At 44.7% G+C, this 18,559-nt stretch overlaps 1 long non-coding RNA gene across 1 annotated transcript; it reads left to right on the plus strand.

Moving 5' to 3' along the window:
- Positions 1 to 9,047: 9,047 nt before the first annotated feature.
- LOC122456834 lies at positions 9,048 to 17,955 on the plus strand. Its single transcript, XR_006275924.1, has 3 exons — positions 9,048 to 12,803; positions 14,965 to 15,048; positions 17,635 to 17,955. It is a non-coding gene; the product is annotated as an uncharacterized LOC122456834 (long non-coding RNA).
- Positions 17,956 to 18,559: the final 604 nt, after the last annotated feature.

Here is an 18,559-nt window from a genome sequence, read left to right on the forward strand (position 1 = left end):
GTTTTTTTGGGGGGGGGATTGTTAGGGAGGTGGGGGAACCTCCCCTATGCAGACCCTGGCTGACCCCTAACCTCTCCCATTCAGTCAGGCACATCTGCCCTCTCCCCATGTGCCCCTGCCCCTGTCCTCATCCATCCCTGCACGCCATTCAGCTATCCTCACCTCCTCATTCCCATGTGTTCCTGCACCCTACTCAGCTACCCTCTTCCTCATTCCCTTGTGTACCTGCACTACCCTTTGTGGGGACTGATCGGTTTAGATTTAATTTGTTTTGTTTGATTATGTTTATGTATAAATGAAGATAATGTATGTAGATTAACAAGTAGCCTTGTTATTCAGTAGAGATTAAACTGCTATTAATTATTAGTTATTATTATAAAATGTTATAAAGTTGGTACTTAAGAATTCAGTTTGTTCTTTTCAGGCTTGATTGTGGAGCGGCTGACCCTGTAAAATCCTTGCTGGAAACCCTCAGTGACTGAATTCTGGCTCTCCATGGACTTTTCTCTAGGAATTGTGTTGAAGCGCCAAGAGAGGAGAGGTAAAGCAAACTCTAGCCCAGTAGTTCTCAACCAGGGGTCCGAGACCCCCGGGGGGCCATGAGCTGGTTTCAGGCATCAGAGAGGTCTTGTGGCTGAAGTGCAGGACCTCAAGCCCTAGCACCTCCGTGGGTCTGAAACCGGAGCAGAGCTGCGGGGAACTCTGAGCTTGGATGCCCCCTGTGGGGCTGAAGCTGGGTGCGGAGGCACAGGGCTGAAGCCCTGAGTCCTGGTGCCCCCCACCAGGCTGTAGCCCCGAGCTCAGGCACCCCTGCGGGGCTGAAGCTGTGCGCGGAGCCATGGGTCTGAAGCCCTGAGCCTGGTGCCCCTGTAGGGCAGAAGCCCCAAGTCCCCCCTGACCCTGCAGCTGAAGCCCCAGCTCTCCCCTGCCTGGTGGGTGAAGTCCAGAGCCCCAACCTCCTCCCCTGCAGCTGAAGTCCTGAGCCCTGCAGGGGCTAAAGCCTCGAGTTCCCCCCACCCCTGGTGGCAGAAGCCAGGGACCCTGAGCATCCCCCCCGCCACCTCCCGTTGGGCCCTGGAGTTTTTATAGTATGTTGGGGGGGGTCTCAGAAAGAAAAAGTTAGAGAACCCCTGCTCTAGCCCACCTAAAGCTTACATGAACACAACAGGGATGGAACCATACTCAACACAATTGTGTTTAAACGTCCATTTGAAATGAATGGGCATGGAAACAGTTTGTACTGTTTGCCCATCTCTAGTTATATGTGTTCAAAGCTTGTACAATTTCTTAACCATTTCACCCCAATCCTAAATGTAACAAACCATTTCTCAGGGCATTAGAGAGAAAACCAGACATTCATGACCTTAGTCACCTCTCACTTAATGTCAGTCTTACAATGGTATAAATCAAATTGACTTCATGAGAGTTGCTTTTGTTTTATGATGGTTCACAAACTCAATAATTAACTAAATATCTTATTGCTGCAGAATTGTCTAATTTTTCCAAAAATGGAAATCTAGAATCAGTAGAACTGCTGCGATGTCTGAGTGTGTGAAAGTTCTGCACTATTCTGTTTTCTTTTGGGTCAGGATCCCAAGTATTGAATAGCAACCCTAACCATCTGCCTATTGGCCTGGTAGATAGTCTCAATCTGATTCAACCACTGAAAGTCAAAATGTACCAGTGGCTAACAAATTTTCTCTAAAATGATTTTATCATTTGACTTGAGACGAAAGAGAAAAGTGGTTTAATGAGCAAGTTCCCTCTCTCATCGCTTAAGAAATATAGAGAAAGCCATTGTGAAACAACTGGGGACTGCTATCGTTGGCCTGTGAGTAGATCACGCGCAGGAACTCGTCTGTAACAATAAAATCATAATAAATAGATAAATAGCAGTTGGGGTAAAAATGCCTTTCTTGAGGTTCTTGTTTGGTAGACCTCGAAGTTGATGTTGATGATAACTAGCTGTGTCTGAGGCTCACAGCTAAGTGGCAGATCCTATGTATTGCTTGGAATACATCCAGGGGTGAGGATAATGTTATGTGAAGGAGACTTTGTCCACAAGGTATTGAGAGCTCACAAGTGGAAAAAGTAAGATTTTGTATGAACATGTTCTTGAACTGCATTGGTTCAAAATTTCCAGTCCATCATCTCCAAGCTGTAGGCAACCGCAGGTGAGTTCACAGAACACTGCTATTGCTTGGGGGACTACCTCTCCCCACCCCGGGCCATGCTGCCAGAGTTATAATTGGAAGAGGCACTCAAACTGGATTCCCCTTAAAAAAAAAAAAGAGAGAGGGGCAGGTGGTGGAGTATTCTCTGTGAGGGGCTCTTCACTCTGGAACATGCTTCCCTCCACTCCACTGATCCAAAAAAGCCTGGTTCTACTGACCTAGTCCAGCAGTTCTCAACCAGGGGTCTGAGGCCCCCTGGGGAGCTGCGAGCTGGTTTCAAGGGTTCAAGGGGACTGGTGGCTGAAGTGCAGGGCCTCAAGCCTTGGTACCCCCATTGGGCTGAAACCAGAGCATATATCTTTCCAAATATAGACCAGAAATACTTATTGAACACTTCTGCTTTTTCTTCATTATCATTAACAATTTTTCCATCTAGTAAAGGGGCTGTCCCATTGCTAGGATTTCTTTTGTTACTAATACACTTAAAAACTTTCTTATTGTTGTTAATCCTGCCAGCTAGGGAGTTTATCCTGATGTCTTTAGCTTCCTTTATCAATTTTGTGCACTTCATAACTTCTAGTTTATATTGATTATCTGTTTCCTTTGTTTTCGATTTGTTATATATCACTTTTTTATTATTATTTCTGATTACTGCCTGTGCTTTGCCACTGAACCAGGATGGCAATTTAGCCAAAGTTATCATCTTTATTGACTGTGGAATTGTGACTTTTTGCCAGATATCTAACAAACTCTTTTTAAACTAGTCCCAATTTTCATTCACATTTTTCTGTCTAAATTTTTCTTCCCAATCAGTTTTGCTCAGAATCTTCCTGGACTTTGGGAAATTAACCCTTTTGAATAATTAAGTATATATATTATTGGTGGGGACTGTCCTCTGTTTGCCCAGATTGAATGTAATTAGATCATGATCACTGGTCCCTAGGCAGCCACCGACTTCCAGTCCAGTGATTGATTAATCTTTATCCATCATAATAAAGTGCAAAATAGTTAGATGCAATAACTTTTGTGTTAGAAAATCACCTATAATTTTTAGAAACTCTAATGATGTTTTATGAATTGGCTACATGAGACCTCCCTCCGTAAGATGACTCTCAAAGTGATGTCCCCCATAACAACAGTTTTTCTTTCCAGAGTACAGAGAGGTGTTTAAAGAGTAATGTATCCTGTTCTCTGGTTTGATTCTGTCGTCTGTAACAGACACGTCACCCCTGCCCCCAGTATCCCCTCCAGGGCTTTGTCTGGGAAAATATGAAAGTGGAAGGCCGTTATGATCAGGGCTATCCTTACCCATATGCAAAGTATGCATCTGTGCAGCTGTGTGCTGCTCCAGCCCCTTCACCGGCTTTTCCCCAGGCTCCCGCCCCTGCTCTGCCCCAGCCCCCACTCCCCTGAGCTCTGCAGCCGGACTGGGCCTGCACTCACCAGCAGTGGCAGTGCAGCAACCCGGCTTCAGCTGTGCCGCTAGTGAATGGTCGTGGGTGGTTCCCTCCTGCCCCCCAAGCCAGCCCTGTGTCCCCCCCACCCCGTGGAGACCTGGAGCCAGCCCAGCCCCGCGTGGAAGCCTGGGGCAGCCACCCCCACTACCCCCTCCACTCCATAGAGGCCTGGGGCCAGCCTCCCCTGCTCCTCCCCTACAGAGGCCTGCCCCCTGCCACTCCCCCGCAGGGGGAGGCTGCATAGGGCCGCAGAATTGCTAGGGATGGCCCTGGTTATGATTAAAGGGATCATGAAATGATCAATTTCATGATTTTAAGGAAAGGAAGCAGCAAGAGCAGCATAATAAAAACAATGGATTTCAAAACAAAAGCAGACTTTCATAAACTCGGAGAACTGGTTATGTAAGGTCCCATGGGAAGAAAATGTAAGGGAAAAAGGAGTTCAGGAGAGCTGTCAGTTTCTCCAAGAGATACTATTAAAGGCACAACTGCAAAAAATTCCAATGCAAAGGAAAGGAACAGACCAATATGGCTCCATCAGGAGCTCTTTAATGACCTGAAAATCAAAAAGGAATCCCACAGAGTATGAAAACATGGACAGATTGCTAAGGAGGAATGCAAAAGAATAGCACAAGTATGTAGGAACAACATTAGAAAGGCTCAGTACCAGGTTTACAATGGCACCAGTGGTGCCATGGTGCCGGGCCCACGCTAGTAAGGGACTCATAATCCTTCCCCTTACTAAAATCGAGCAACTGTAGCTAGCTGGCTGAGATGGGAGACTTAGGGAGGATGATCTGGGTGCATTTTTCGCTCAGCATCACGTTGCAAACACTTCGGTCCTCCTTCCCTTCCCATCCCTGGATCAAAGAAGCAGAGGTAGCTGCTGGAGGGGGAGAGAGCACCAGAGACTGAATGGCAAATACAGCCGCTCCCCTCGATCCCCAGGACAATGGTGCTGGACATAGAGAATGGTAGGTCAGAAGCCGAGGGGGGTGAGATTGTGCCAGCGAGCTTACATGGCTCCTGTCCTCTCACTTGTCTGTGGCCGGATAGGCAGAGCCAGCTGCAGGAGAAGACAGTTGCTGTGTGCATGTGGAGCAGGGGCAAGTGCATGTCACAGTTGTTAGTGTACAAATCAGAGCAGGCTGGCGTGTGTGTGTGTGTGTGTGTGTGTGTGTGTGTCTATATGGAGCGGTGTCTTAAGGGAGGGCTTGGATGACTGTTACTAAACTTGATAGGATTTGTTGGATATTTTCTTCCCCGGCTCTTATTTAATAAGAACAGATTTCTTCCCATTCACATTATGTTTGCTCTCATTAGCAAACGGGATTTTCTGTTCACTAGATCTTTCTGTCCTGGATTAGATTTCCTGCCTCTTTGAATTCATTAGTTTCTGTATTTTCTGTTCTCCCAGCATGTCCACTGTCTGTCATCTCCTGTTATGTATTTACCCTCTTGCCTATTTCACCCTCACACACACCCTCTCATCTCCAACTCCATCCCCCCTTTATGGCTCTAAATCTGCTGTTAATGACTAAGAGCGCACAACTTTGCTAAACTGCTTCACAAAGGGCGTCTTCTTGGCTTATTGTGAAAAAGGATTTACTTTTTAAATGAGGCTGGAAACAAAAGGGGGTCTGTGTATGTGGAAATGAGAGAGCTGACTGCATGCAAGTTTAGATAAACCATGTGCTTATTGTCAAGACTTGCTAGAATTTCATTTGGACTCACTTGGGAGCAGGGAGGGAGGCAGTGTTTTAGGCAAGATTGAAAGACTATGACCTTGTCTACACTACCAAGTTTTGTCACCAAAACTGCCTTTTGTCGACCCAAACAGTGAGTACAACGTGACTTTTGTTGGGGAGAATGCCCAGTTTTGGCAACAAAATACATCCACCCTCACGAGGGATTTACGTCTTTTCCCTCCACATTGTTGTCGACAAAGTGCAAGTGTAGACACCATGCTTCATTTCATCACTTTAATTGGCCTCCAGGAGATGTTCTACCATGCCTATCCTGTCCGCTCTGGTCAGCTGTTTGAACTCCACTGCCCTGCAGCCAAGTAAACAACTCTCCATTAGAAGCCCCGGGAATTTTTAAAATTCCATTTCCTGTTTGCTTGGCGTGGAGAGGTCTCATCACATCTTCCCAGGTGAGCATGGTAGGCTATCGCACCAAATGCTCTCCCGCATGGACCATTGCAGAGCTGTTGGATCTGCTCAGTACATGGGGAGAGGAGGCTGTGCAGTCCCTGCTGCGTTTGAGCCATAGGAATTGGGATATCTATGGGCAGATATCTCGAGGCTTGTGCGAAAAGGGCTATGATCGGGATACGCAGCAGTGCAGAATGAAGATAAAGAAGCTGAGGCAAGTGAACCATAAGGCAAGGGAGGCAAACCGTCACTCGGGTGCTTCACCTAAGACCTGCCGGTTTTATAAGGAGCTGGATGCTATCCTTGGTGGCAACCCCACCTCCATTGCCAAGAGTCACATAGATGCTTCGGAGGCCACAGAAAGAGGAGTGAACCCAGAGGATGAAGTTATTGATGAAGAGGTGGAATTAGATCATAGAATCATAAATTATCAGGGTTGGAAGGGACCTCAGGAGGTCATCTAGTCCAACCCCCTGCTCAAAGCAGGACCAATCCCCAATTTTTGCCCCAGATCCTAAATGGCTCCCTCAAGGATTGAACTCAAAACCCTGGGTTTAGCAGGCCAATGCTCAAACCACTGAGCTATCCCTGCCCCCCCCAAGTAATGGACCAATACCGTTGTTAAGTATTGTTTTGTTCCTGATGTACTTAAAAAAAACAACCCTCCTTCTTATTGTCCTTAAGTCTGCTGGTCATAGATTCTCCTTGGGGTCTTTTGTGTCCCTTATTAATACTCTACAGCTTCTAGTTTCTTATTTATATTCATTCTAATCAACTTTCCCTAGGTTGGCTTTTTAACCAGTATAGCTTTCTTTCTCTGTCAGCCCTGGTCTACACTGGGGGGGCTGAGACAGCTCCTGTTGACTCCACTTGCTCCTCTCGTGGTGGTGGAGTTCTGGAGTCGACGGGAGAGTGCTCAGGGATCAATTTATCGCGTCTAGACTAGACGCGATAAATTGATCCCCAAAAGATCGATTGCTACCCACCAATATGGCGGGTAGTGTAGGCCTGGCCTCAGATTGTGGCCTTTGGGGCATCTTGTAAAGTATTCTTAGAATTTAAATAGAAAAATATGAATGATGATTGGAAATTTCTTTCAGCTGATTTGGCTCAATTATTAAAATTAGTTTTGTGAAACTGGCTTTTTAAAGCACCAACTATATATGTAGCTTGTTGAGATTTTGTTCTGTTTGTAAATAATAAATGTAACTGTGTCATATATTCATTTCCATCTAAGTAACCATCAGCTTTTAATTCTGTGATCAGTTATCTTTATCTGTCAAGACGAGGGCTAAAATAGAATTCCCTCATGTTGGAAGCAACACTTACCCCCTGAAAGCTTATGGATCAATGTGTCAGTGACTCAGAAACAGGTAATGCCCTGTTTTGACAGAGTACCACTCCTCCATCCCTTTTGCCTATTCAATCCTTCCTAAATAGCTAATAACAAGTGATTTTAACATTCCAGTCATGCCAGTCTTCCCACCACAGTTCAGTAATACCAACTAAGTCCATGGTTATGCTCATAAACAAACATTTCCAATTTCTCTTGCTTATTATCCAGGCTCCCAGCATTAGTGTATAGACAGATGAATGCAGGCCTAATGGTGAAAAAACTCTACCTAACAGGGCCAGGGTAGAAAGGCTCAGGTTGACTTGGAACCCCTAACTCTGCCTAGGGGGTCTGGAGTTGGCCAGAGCAGCCCAGAAATTGGAGCAATCCAGCCAGGAACTTAAAGTTGCTCCTGCTTGGTGAAATCCTTGGGAGTGAATCTGCCGTATGGCACAGCTGCCCCTACAGGCTCAGGGGTACAGTCACCTCATCTCAACCAAGGCCAGCAGGGCAATATAACTAGATGTAGTTCCACAGAGTTTTTAATTGGTTGGTAAACTTTGTTGAGTCAAAAAATGTTATGTCAATGTCAGTCATTATCATTATCACTAACTTCCAGAGCCCTGGCAAAATGCCATCAAAGGCCATGGGGGGTTACCTTTGCCATGATGACAGTGGAAGCAGAGTCTGAATGAATTCTCTGCTGACATCTAGTGATGAGCTGTGGACAAGGACTGCAGGAGCTGATCTTGTTTGCCAGGGCACACCCACCCTGCCTAGGTGCTCAGCACGATGGGATTGCTTGCCCAAATGATCTATTTTGGCCAGTTTTGGATCCCCAGTCTCCTTGTTATTGGGGCAGGAGTAATTAGGGGTTGTTATCCTTGTTGTGTGAATCGAGGGTAGCAGAACTATACCTGGCATATCCTGATGGAGGGACTCACCCTCAACTAAAATGGCACTCGCTAGGCAGGGGAGGGGACGTGGGCCCCAAACCTGGGGGATAGGGGTTGGCAGGAACTTTTATTTTTTTGTGGTGTGGGCCCTGTTTAAGGGTTGTAGATACATTTCTCTCCACTGTGTAATAACAGAGCTAATTTAGACTCAATTGAGAGTCTTGTTGCACACTACAGAGCTGAAATCACTGATATCTAGGTCTAAGTATTAGACCCGCTTTGGGACAGTGTCTCTGATGCAAGAGACTGCCCAGTGTGCACCAGCAGTCAGGCTCCCCAACTAACAGCTGAAATCAGCTGTGTAAGTGGTAGGCCCTGAAGACATCTTGGTGAGCAGCGTGGCTGAAGGAGAGACGTGGCAAGTGGCCAGCAGGGTGGTTGGCAGAGAGGGTCAGAGCAGAGCCCCGCAGAGAGCGAGTGCCTGAGCAATGGAATCATAGAATCATAGAATATCAGGGTTGGAAGGGACCTCAGGAGGTCATCTAGTCCAACCCCCTGCTCAAAGCAGGACCAATCCCCAACTAAATCATCCCAGCCAGGGCTTTGTCAAGCCTGAGTAAGGTGCCTCCTTACCCTCCACCCCAGGGTGGGAGGTGAACTCTGCAGATGCACCTCGGAATTCTGGGTCTGCACTGACCCAGGACAGCAACTGTGAGTGGTACAGAGAAGGGACAGGCACATTAAAGGGATTTTTGGGTTCCTGGACTTCAGAACGTGAGGGGAAAAGGACACTGCCCAACTTACTTGGGGGTGGGTCTTTTGCTGGTGGTATATGTTTATGAACCCTAGTTGTGGTGTTTTCCCAAATTAATGCCAAGTTACTTCCCTCCTTTTATTACAAGTTTTTTTTACACTCAGACCCTGTGCTTGCAAGAGGGGAAGTATTGCCTCTTAAAGGTGCCCAGGGGGTGGTGTGTAATTGTCCCAGGTCACTGAAGCTAAAGCTGATTTTGTGTTGTATTGTTGAAAAGGAGCCCCTAGATACTGAACCCCGCCCTTGTTGCTGCCAACTCCGATGGGCAGAAGGGTTACAACAGAATACGATTGTTTATTAGTTCTCAGTAGATAATGAGGCCAAACCACAAAGTTTGGAGCTGAATTTCCCAATAGCTTGAACTGTTCAGATCACAGGCTTTGGTTCAGGTCATTATAGGCCCACTGGCTTCCAGATCAAAACTATCCAAGGGCTCGGGATGTTCAGATAGGGAGTTTGGATACAGTCCCATTTCTGGTTGTCTGTAAAGTTACAAGGCCAAATTCTCTCCGTTATGCTATAGCCAGTCCATTGGCTTCAGTGCAATGGCACCAGTGTTAAGAGATTAGGCCATACCATTTATTTACTGATTACATATTAAATACATGTAAATAAATACCGAGTTGAAAACAGACTGTCCCCAATAGACAGTTGTATATTTCACCTGAAAGAATCTGAACGACTAAAGACAGCTCACTGTGTAATGAAAGAAGCTATGCACACTTTTCCGCCAGTCATGCTTTTTTAATGAGAAGCTTTGCCAAGCAACAAAACAAAAGGTTCCTGCAATCAGTTTACTTCCACAAACAGCAGATTAAGAACCAGTTCTAAACTTAGGGATGCAAAGTAACTTGCATTCTAACAGCAGGTTTTTGAGGGCTAGTAACAGATGCAAAACCTGCTGTGACTGGATGGATTATTTCAATACAACAGAAAATGATAGTGGGGTAAAAAACTATGCAACAGCCGATTGAAAAGGAAATTTGTTTTTCTTCTCCAAAAATATTACTGATAGTTACCCATTTTTGACCCGGAGCAGTTAACTAAAATTTGGGGCCCTGCAGATTGATTCCATTAGGAGGATAAATTGATGATGAAGTCAGCTGTCTTTGATGCAACCGTGTTGATTTTTAGAATGTACAAAGTCCTCTTTCCCTGAACACTGGAGGGATCAAACAGAAAATAGTTACTTTGCTTACAGCATCAAGCCTTTTTGCTCACAGCTCCAAGCCTCTTCTAGGCAGCACTCTGCCCAAAAGCTCTGTCATTTACCTTTTTCTCAAGGTCATGCTACTAATGCTTCTGTTGCTACATCCTTCTCTGTCCCTTCTACTGTTTCTCTCACCAAACAATAGTCAGTGAAACCCCACTGCTCACATGTGCCTTTGGTTTAGGTGGTGACAATGTGCCTCTGTTTGGGATGGAGAATGCTACCCAGCTACATAAAGGAGCATCTTACAACAATCTGAAATGTAGGGCAGTAGGTACAATGGATTGGGTTTGAAAGTGGGGCATGTAAAACAGACTCTTAAGGAGCTGACACGTATAATTTAACTAACCTTACTAGTGTGCTGCAGCAGTAAAGAAAACAAATAGGGTGCATGGTGCATGCATAAAGGGGGAAGAAAGTCATATGGAAAATCTTAGTGATACGATATATAACTAATATTAAACTCCCTCATCTGCCATGCAGTGGTGTTTTTGGTTACTGTTACCTGAGTTAACAAGAGCCAGAGGGATGATATGGCAAAGGTTCAAAGAAGGGCAATGAGAATTACTCTTAGAGGTTACTCTTAGAATATTTAGATTGGCTAGCCTTTTTGACAATGCCACTCCCGTGCACCAACTCCCTTGTCCCAATTTTGTATAAAAAATTAGTCAGTGGAAGGGGAACTTGTACTTGGATCTCCAACAGCCCAGTCAAATGCCCTTACCAGAGGACTGTGGAGTCCAGCTCATGTTTTCTATGGCCTAATGATTTATATTTATGCAAAGTGGAACAGATTCAACAGGCGAGACAGAGAGACCCTGCACCCAAATATCTCATAGCCCCGTGCTTAGGGCACTCACCTGGGACCTGGGGTCAAATCCCGACTCCACATGAGGCAGAAGAGGCATTTGACCCCGGGTCTAGCACTTCCCAGATAAGTACTCTAATCAGTGGGCCAACAGCAGGCTCCGTCTCATATATTTTGAGAAAGGGCTTAGATACCTACCTCCAGCAGAGGGCTCACAGCTGTGAGTCCTGAACAGAGAGAGGCACTCCCAGCAGCTCCGAGTTAGGTGCCTAATTCCCTTTGAGGGATGGGGTGTAGACCACACCCCTTGCCTCAGCATTTCCCTGTTGGCTTGTTTAGGTGACTCCCAACTCAGCTTGCTGGCTTCTGTGAATCTCACTCTTAGGTGACTAACTATCCCTGTGCATTGTATAGGGAGCCTGGGTATTTACTCAGGGCTGTGGATGGCACTAGGCGGCAGGAGTTAGGCGTTGCAACATGAGTTTAAGTCCCTTTGCGGATCTAGCCCAAAGGGACAGTTTTGAACTGCCCTCTCTTTCTTTCTTTCAAAGTGTCAAGCTGCCCATTCACCAATCATCTGTGGACTCTCGGCAACTCTTTTAACCCATTTTACTCCCAATCCTGCAAAACTTTAGTAGACAGAACTTCCATGAATTCATTGGCACTAGTGGCATGAGTAAAGTGAGCAGGATTTTGTTAGAGGTATGGTAAGTTAGCCACTACATATGTTAGGCACAGTATACACCTTTTTAATAGGTATTATGTGCATGGTTTTAATATGATATATGTGTGTGTGCTGGGACATTATGTTTACTGGGCACAAGCAAACAATATGCATTTTAATACAGCTAAATGTAATGTATACATCTAGGAACAAAGAGTGTAGGTTATACCTACAGAATGGGAGACTCTATCCTGCGAAGCAGTGACCCTGAATGAGATTTGGGGGCTATGGTAGATAATCAGCAGAACAGTAGTTCTTTTGGCCAATGTCACACTGGGAGCTTATGCAATCCTGGGATGTGTGAACAGGGAAATGTCAAGTAGGAGTCGAGAGGTTATTTTACCTCTGTATTGGCACTGATGCAACTGCTGCTAAAATACTGTGTACAGACCTAGTGCTCACAAGTCCAGGCAAATGTTGATTAATTGGAGAGAATTCAGAGAAGAGCCATGAGAATGATTAAAGGATTAGAAAACTTATTTTATAATGACAGACTCAAGGAGCTCAATCTATTTGGCTTAACAAAAAGAAGGTTAAAGGGTGGCTTGATTACAGGCTATAAGTACCTAGAGAGGGAACAAATATTTAATTTGAGTTCTTCAATCTAGCAGAGAAAGATATAACACAATCCAATGCCTGGAAGTTGAAGCTAAACAAATTCTGACTAGAAATAAGGCGTGGATTTTTAATTGTGAGTGTATTTAACCATTGGCTTTAATCAAAGGTCATGGAGAAAAATTCTGTGGCTAGATTTAGTGATAGTAATAACAAACCTACATTGGATGAAAGATGCTAGATCAGATAGTTCCTGAAGTCTTTACAAGCTTTATTAAATGACTGAATAAAACTATCTACTGCATTATTGCAGTACTGAGCGTGGGGTTTAGAACCCAAACTCTCAAGAAATGCAGAAGTTGAAGCTCCCACAAAAACATTAACTTGCCCACGTTGCACATCCTGTGTTAAGTCATGGCATACATTGAGCAATATACAAAGTTATATATTGGTAGGGCAGAAGGAAAACACCTGTGCTTAGGGCACAGAATTGGAAGTATGGAGACATGGTTCTAACTTCTAATCCTATATCTGCCCTAGGCTTCCTGTGTGACCATGGGCAGCCATGAAAGCCAAGAGTGCTGACTGATTTGGGGCATCAACCTGGAACATCTTGGGATTGGTTTTCAGAAGTGCTGAGCACCCACAGTTCAAGGTGGAGTCAATGGAAATAAGGGTGTGTATGGCTAAATTAACATTTCTGAAATGCATTCTGTTCTCCAATTAGAAAGTAGCTATAGAAGTGCAAAATATTACCCTCTCTCAAAGGAACTGTAACATGGGCCATATAAGTATCTGATCACTTCATGATCCTTAACATACTTATCCTGACAACAGCCCTATTGGGGAGGGAACTGCTATTATCTCCATTTCACTGATGGGAAACTGAGGCTCAGACAGACCAAGTGGCTTGCCCAAGCTCACACAGGAAGTCTGTGGCAGAATAGGGAATAGAACTCAGATCTTCTAAGTCCCAGGCTAAACCCCCCAACCACTGGACCATCCTTCCTATCTAATCAATACAGTATTAAATATGTAATTGAATATAATAAGGGTATTATATTAAACTACATAATTAATAAGAGAAGAGTAGAGAAAATTATGGATGCAATATGGATGAGTTCATTGTTGCAGAAAGCTGAAATTTATCATTTCCTGCAGAGATGACCCAAGCCTGCAGATATTGGAGAAGAGGCAGAGTGAGGGCACACAGCTTCAGCCGTATTACTGAGCACGCTCAGTACAAGCTAAGCCACAAATTTGGGGAGGCAGTTTTTGGTCACAAAAGTATAACCCTAATATTGCCTTAACAGAGATTTTCACATTTATTTTCTTTTTTAATTTAAAAAAAGTGAGAAAAAGACTTTAAAATTGAGGAAAAAGTTTGAAAACCCTTGAGGCATCCTAAACTTTTAAGTCCATTAAAATTTTAAAGTAGTACAAGCTTGTAAGTATTTTAAATCCTTTAAATGCATAAGTGCTAAAAGCTCCCTTAAATCCTCGAGATTTAGGAGTGTGAATTAAGGACCTGGAGGACTGACGCAGACACTAGAGCAGCGGTTCTCAAACTGTGGGCCGGGACCCCAAAGTGGGTTGCGACCCTCTTTGAATGGGGTTGCCAGGCCTGGCTTAGACTTGGTGGGCAGTGGGGCTGAAGCCAGAGACCCACCACCCAGGGCCAAAGCCAAAGCCTGAGGGCTTCAGCCCTGGGTGGTGGGGCTCAGGTTGCAGGCCCCCTGCCTGGGGCTGAAGCTCTTGAGCTTCAGCTTTGGCCCCCCCTTCCCAGAGCAGTGGGGCTTGGACTTTGACCCCAACTCAGGGAAATGGGGCGTGGGCAGGCTCAGACTTCAGTCCCCCCTCCTGGAGTCATGAAGTAATTTTTGTTGTCAGAAGTGGGTCACGGTGCAATGAAGTTTGAAAACCCCTGAATTAGATTGTAGATAATGAGGCAGCAGCTGGGTACTACTTCGAAATCAGGGTTAAAAAAATCCTTCTTGGGGTACCACTGACTCATCCTACCAGAAATGTCTCATTCTTGGTGCTCATGACAATGCATCTGATGAGCAATTTTCCACCTTTGGAATAGGAAATTTGTTGGTGATTACCTGAAAATGTCCTCTCTTCAAGTCATAAGGTCCAAAGAACTCTTACAAGGTTTCTTCAGCCTGCTTGAAGTTTAGGGGCAAAGCCAGACCTGCCAGTCACAGGGAACAGGGGAATGCCCTGCCTTTTGAAGGTCTTTCCAGTTGAAATAAGTACCACAGCCAAGATAATTCAAATCTACTTTCCTAACTTAAAGGTTGTGTTAGCTATACTTTGAGGAAAAAGTACAGCAGATTTCTGTTTCTGCAGAGTATAGGAAATTCCCACTAGTTGTCAGTTTTCATCGCTATTCTGAGCGATCTATTTGTCTGCAGTGATTCTCAATCTTTCTAGACTACCATACCCCTTTCAGGAGTCTGATTTGTCTGAGTATGCTAAGATTCACCTCACTTAAAAACTCGAGCTTCGGCTTTCTGCCCTGGGTCCCAGTGAGTCTAACACTCGCCCACAGTTTAAGAACTCCTAATATAGTATATAGAACAGTATAAACATGTTTTTGTATGAAATTTTAGTTTGTACTGACTTTGCTAGTGCTTTTTATGTAGCTTGTTGTAAAACTAGGCAAATATCTAGATGAGTTGATGTACCCCCTGGAAGATCTCTGTGTACCCCCAGGGGTACATGTATCCCTGGTTGAGAACCACTGATCTGCAGGGTGGCCCAGATCTGTGGACCTTATTACTCAAAGGAAATTTTCAGATAAACATGGATAAATATCCCTATTCTTCACACAGCTCCATCACAATGGGATTTTCATAGCATTGTGCCTCCAGTATGGGAAGCAGGATCATCCTTTAAATGTGGACATTCCAAACAATGTATGTTTTATTATTGTATGTGTAACCCTTCTGCTAGGTGGAGCCAGCAGCAAGCAGGGCTGGGGTCAATATTTAGGGGTTCCTTTTCAACAATACAACACAGAACCAGCTCAAGCCCCCACCCAGTAACCCTGTAAGAAAATTATACACCACCCCCGGGGTGCCTCTGAAGGGGAATACTTCCCCTCTCACAAGCACAGAGTCTGAGTGTAGAAAATAAACTTTTAATGAAAGGAGGGAAGTCACCCAACATTAATTAGGGAAAATGCCACAAGCAGGATTTATAATCATAAAACTGTGAGCAGGACACCCCACCCTAGAGTGCATGGGGGCAGTGCCTTCTGCCTCATGTTCTTGAGTTCTACAATCAAAAGTTTCTTTTCTGTGCCCCACTCTGCTCCCTCACCATACCCCACTCAGTGGTTGTCCTTTGTAAGTGAGGACCCAGGGTTCAGAGGTGCATCTGTGTGAGTTCACCTGCCACCCAGGGAAGAAGGCACCTTGCTTGCTCTGCCATCTGAGCACTTGCTCTGGCTGGCCGCCCCGCCAGCCGCTACTCCTCAGCGCCTGGCTGCCCTGCCAGCCACAGTTCCTCTCTGCTGGCTGTGGTTCCTCACAGCCTGGCTGCTTCACCAGCTGCTTGTTGCCTTGCCAGCTACTTGTTAGCCAGCTGTCAGTCAGCTTCTGCTGCCACCTGCCTCTCTGCTGTGACCGCTGCACATCAGTCTCTTAGTAATTTTCAGCTCTTTGCAGGCTAGACAGAAACACTGCCCCATCTCAAGTGATTTCAGCTCTCAGTGATTTTTTTAGCTCTTAGTAGGCTGGGCAGAAACACAGTCCCACCACAACTGATTTCAGATCTCATTGAGCATTTAAAATAACAGAGGCTCCTAATAAAGCCTATGTAGCTCTTTCTTTGAAGAGTGGGGAGGAATAGGTTAAACCAGTCCAGGAATCCTTAGGGAAATCCACACCTCCTGCCTGGGACATCTGTTCTCACCCCATCTTACTTTCCTAGGCCTCTGGCATTCGAGCCTCTGGCTTAACTAGGTCCTTTCAGCTCAGGGTGATCCCCTTGAGACAGGTTAAGTGCAGTTCTGCTCCCCTTTATTCATACAGTAATGACAACATTGGTAACAGCATTTTACTACTCCTGCATTCAATACTAAAGAGATTTGTAATCCAACACCAGCCAAAGTTGATTACTTTGAGCAACACCACTCCATCTGCTGGATAGCTAAGCAGAGTAGGTGTGTTCATGTAAATACAGTTTGCTCCTGAAGTCTCTCCCCATCCCAGCTAGCTTGTCAGGGGAAAATTCATTCAGACCCTGCTTACATCCGTGGGACAAATAGCACCGCATATTAATAAGTTTTTGCTTGACACTTCTCATTGTAAAGCCCTGTTTTCAGTTGCTTATAACTTTGCCAAACTAACTATTTGGGCTGATATTTATATACCTCAGACTGAAATACACATATTAAATTTCTGCCAAAATGAGGATAGGGTAAAATACATTGTTTTACCCATGGTAAGATATTCTAGTGACCTAGTCTTTGAAAAGCTCTGCTTTGAAGTAGAGAGATGTGAAACTTGGCAGGGGATGGCCTGTGTAAGGGATGGCCCTTTTACCATCCCTGTAAAAATCAGCTCAAATTTAACCAAGTTATAACCTTTTGAAAAAAATTGCAATTTGTGCTTGCTCATTAGAAATTTCTTCAATTTTAGCAGCTAAGATCTCTGAAGATTACATCCTCACAGAGCATGCTTGAACCTATCATAGCTCAGATTGCTGACTAGACTGTGCATGTACCATCCACACAGAGCGAGAGATCAGGCTTCAGCCCAGAGCTACAGGAGCAAAGCTGGACTTTCCCCATAATGGCTGCTCCAGACTGGGGTAGGGCCAAGCTCTGGAAATGAGAGCAGGGAGCTTGTCTCTCCTGTGCCCTCAATGATCCCCCTGTTGCAATTCATTCAGCATGGAAGAGGAAACTACCCAATTTGAATGCAGATGGAACAAAAGCCAGACCAGGGGATGGAAAGGAGTAGGTTGGGACAAGGAGTGTGGTGAGACTGGGTGTGACATTATCTGATTAGAGTATGACCATGCAAATCATTGTTGCTATATAATTGCAACAAATCTTACACAAAGTGCGACACATGGCCAGAAAGGGTTAAACATTCTGCAGGATAAATGGCCCAGATTCAACTTTTACAGACATGTTAGAAAAGTATGTAAATAGTAATTAGGGCCATTCCATGTTAGATAGGCTAGAACTTTGAAGTGCAAACCTGTATTGTTAGAGAATTAGAGTTGATACTAATTGTATGTATTTACTTATATCTTGTTAGATGTTAGTTCCTGTCTGTCACGATAGCTATTGATTCAAAGATCAAAAGGAATATTAACAGTTAAATGAATCTTGGGTGAAATAATGTCATTGTTTATATGTCTCTCTAAGGTTTGTGATAAACTGCCTGATGGATAAATTGCTTTATGTTAATCCATGTAGCTAATTACTGGTAATGCTTAGGAAATAGATCTACTTCAAAGTCTCCATAATTGCCTATTGTTCACCTAAGGATTCTGACCTGTCAAAAGAAAGCCTGGAACTGTATAAAAACACCTTGGGTCCTGATCCTTTTCATCTCAGATCTGCTTAATGCTTCATGCAGGGGAATCTTAAACCATAAGGCCGAGATCTCCAGTCCTAATCTGGATCACCCTGAATATGAACATTGGACTATAACCTATGGATTAATTCTAAAAGAACTCTTTGCAACTACAAAGCTCACCATCTCTACTATGAATCTAATCTCAAAACTGTACTCGTGTCTATATGTATAGTGATCTTTTAACCAATAATCTCTCTTCTTTTTAATAAATTTTAGTTTAGTTAATAAGAATTGGCTGTAAGCATGTATTTGGGTAACAGCTAGAATATTCATTAACTTGGGAGGTAATGTGTCCAATCCTTTGGGATTGGTAGAACTTTCTTACATGATGAATAAGATTTTCAGTAATCCTCATCATATTTGACTTGGCTGTTTGGGTGGAGGCCTAAGGTTGGGTTGCCTTAAGGGAACTGTGTTGTTGGCTTCTGGGTAACCAGTGCGGTATTATAGAAGCTGTTTGTGCTGATTTGGTAAATCTAAGTATTGGAATATCCACAAGCTTTGGGGATTGTCTGCCCCATTCTTGCAGTTCACCCTAATTGAGTAACTCCAGTGTGGCTCCCTGGGACTCCAGTCACTCTGGGACTGGAGGGTGAGGGTGGGAGAAAAACTGTGACTAGCTCAGCAAGGAAACTGGGATTGACTAGATAAGGAAAGGGAGGAATGACTGACTGGGAGCAGGAGGGTAGGGGAGACTGGGACTGGGACTGGTTGGACAAGGTGACTGGGATCCAGAAGGGGGAGACTAGAACTCAGAGCCAGTGAGGGAAATGTGAGGCAACTGGGACCCAAGCAACTGGGTTGCGGGGAGACACTGAAATCAGACAAGGAG

This window comes from Dermochelys coriacea, chromosome 1 (assembly GCF_009764565.3).
Source record: "Dermochelys coriacea isolate rDerCor1 chromosome 1, rDerCor1.pri.v4, whole genome shotgun sequence".
Lineage (NCBI taxonomy): Eukaryota > Metazoa > Chordata > Testudines > Dermochelyidae > Dermochelys > Dermochelys coriacea.